This window comes from Centruroides sculpturatus, unplaced genomic scaffold (genome assembly GCF_000671375.1).
Source record: "Centruroides sculpturatus isolate CEXI.00-Female unplaced genomic scaffold, Cexi_2.0 scaffold329, whole genome shotgun sequence".
Lineage (NCBI taxonomy): Eukaryota > Metazoa > Arthropoda > Arachnida > Scorpiones > Buthidae > Centruroides > Centruroides sculpturatus.
Genome location: NW_019384479.1, coordinates 404,168 through 406,970, shown reverse-complemented (window position 1 = coordinate 406,970; position 2,803 = coordinate 404,168).

The following is a 2,803-nucleotide window of genomic DNA, read 5'->3' as shown; positions in this document are numbered from 1 at the left end:
CAGTATGTTGATATTTTTGCTCAGTCGCGTGTGAAAGGTAGTCAAAAAACTCGGTTGGCAAGACAGTCCTGATTGTCGTTTCTACCATAGCTGTGCGCTTGTTGCACGCTAAGGTAACAGGTTGTTTCCTGTGCTAACGTCGCACGCAGTTTGATAGAACACGCACCCCTCTTGTACAGTACGTATATACGAATTCCCTCTCCCTTTATATATATATATATATATATATATACTTCTCCATCTTAGAAGCGTAATTCAATATCATCAATAGAATTATATTAGCATATAAAATAGAAAAACAGTTTATAAATTGTTTTATCGATACATAAGTGAAAGATATAAATAACTTATACGAGGAAAAAAAAAAACTGCAAATATCCAGCAACTTTATGGGATGAGGAAGATGATAAAGATGCTGGATAAATGATGCAAACAATAGTAAATTTTATATACACGAATTTATAAATTCCTCACCTTGTCTTAATGATGTTATAATTAAGAAAATGTAGATAAACATTTTATTCCAGTTCAGTCCACACATCTCCAACGTCTCTTTAACAACTGGCACATTTTCTGATCTTCCCTGCTGCTCCAATCCGTCGCCGGTGGCGCCCCCGAGTGTCCGTTTTAGGAACCAACTTCTCCGCATCTTTTTTTCCCTCCAAAGGATGCTTTTTTCTCATTTTTTCCTCTCCAATTTTTTAATTATTATCGTCATTTTTTCGCACGCAAAAATTTAAATTCGAATTTATGAATTTAATTTGAATAATTTTATATATTTATATATTACTGTTTATTAAATAAATAATTTAAATTAAACTGCTTAAAAGTCGAGTTGGTGCTTTAGCATCTTTAAATTACTATTATTATTTTTTGTGTGTTTTTAAATTTATAATTTATTAAAATTACGTTACTTTACTTGGCAAAAAACTATTTTTATTAATGTTAAATTAGAATTTTTTATAACTCGGTTTGAATTAGATGCTTCTATCTTCTTGCTCTTTACACTCCTTAAGTGGTTTTATATGTTGATAAATTGAAGTAAAAAATTATTTATTTATAAAATAATTTTTTGCTTTTTTGGTTTAAAATTAAATTTAATTGCAGTTAATTTTTAAAATATATTTATTTGAATTTTTACTAAATTTTGAAGTTTTATCTTGAGCTTCTGTAGTTTTTTTTAAAGGATTTCTGTTCAAATTTCTTAAATTATTTTAATTTTTAATCCAAATTTTAGCTTTTTTTAAAATTTATATTTGATCTACTTATAAAGTATAGCTGGATACGTTTAATAAAGATTTTCTTTAACTTGTCACAAAATTTTCTTATTTTATACTTTCTAAATCTTTATTTTTATCTATAAAATTTTATTTAACATATTTCTTAAGCTAATATTTTAAATTTAATCTTTATATTTACAAGTTTTATCTAGTTTTACATCCTCCAGACCCCAGAGAATAGCCGAATTATTCTTATCTTCATCAAGATATCTTCAAGATTTTCATTGTCTTGGAATATTTTTTTGCCTTTGCCTTTTATGATATTTTATATTATGTTTTAACCATAATACAAGCATTTTTATGGTTCTATTTTGCATAGAAGTTCTTGAAAATCTGAATTTTCTTCCTCACTTCTTACCATCAACCATACGTTTCTTCTCCAAGTTTCACTTTGTTCCACCCTTACAAGCTTTATATAAACATGAGACAAGATTAACATAGGCTAAAAACTCATGTAAAATTTACTAAATTTTAAGTTTTTTAGACATTAAAGCTTCATATGAATTGATTTTATTAAACTCTCAAAACGTTAAAGGACTAAGAAACTAAATCAAATTTATTCTAGAATTTGTCTACAACTTTCTCGATTTATTCAATATTTATTTATTTATTTTTTATTTTTTAATTCCTTAAAATCACTTTTATCTTCGATAGATGTTTTACTTTTAGCAATATCTTATTTAATTCTTCTTCCTCCACTTCTATGATTCTTTACTTTAGGATTAATATTTAATTTAATCATTAATTTAATATAAAGAATTTTTTCTTATCCTTAATTTAATTTTCTAATCTTGATAATCATCCAGAAAAAAGGGACCAAAATTTTACAAGAAAAGCATTTCGAAAAAGACACATTTAATAATTTATAATGAAAATTTAAATATATTTTATTCATAAACTACAGAAATGACTTTTTAAAGAACTTTAATTTTGGTTTTTTTTTGTGTGTGTGTGTTTTCTTTCTCCCCCTTTCTCCTCCTGTCTTTCTATCGCCCACTCTTCCCCCTCTTTCTTCCCTCTCTCCCTTTTTCTTGCTCTTCCTGCTCCTCTCCATCTCTTTTTCTCTCAATTTATTTATTTATTTTTTAATTGTAACATCCAAAAACATCAGTACAATTAATAAATTGATTACAACCAAATGGCATTACGTCAACGGGCCAATTGTGAATATTTTTAAGTTTCCAGCTTAATAAAACTGTTTAAAGACCGCATGGACGAACATTGGACGAAACGATTACATTGAAAACATTTAAAAATAAATTTCATTAATCCAAATAATTCTTTCGCGTCTATAAATATAACTGAAATCAAAACTTGAAAGCTCATCAGTTTGAAAATTAATTAAAATTCAACTTTCAATTAAAGGATATTATCTTTATTAAATATTCATTTTAATTTCGAAAAGAGTAAAGAAGAAAAAAAAAAAGAAAATGTTAAAATTAATTATAGTAAATAATCCTAGACAAAATTACCTGCACAGAAACTGATAAAGCAAAGGATTAGTTTATATCTGCAAGCAGAAA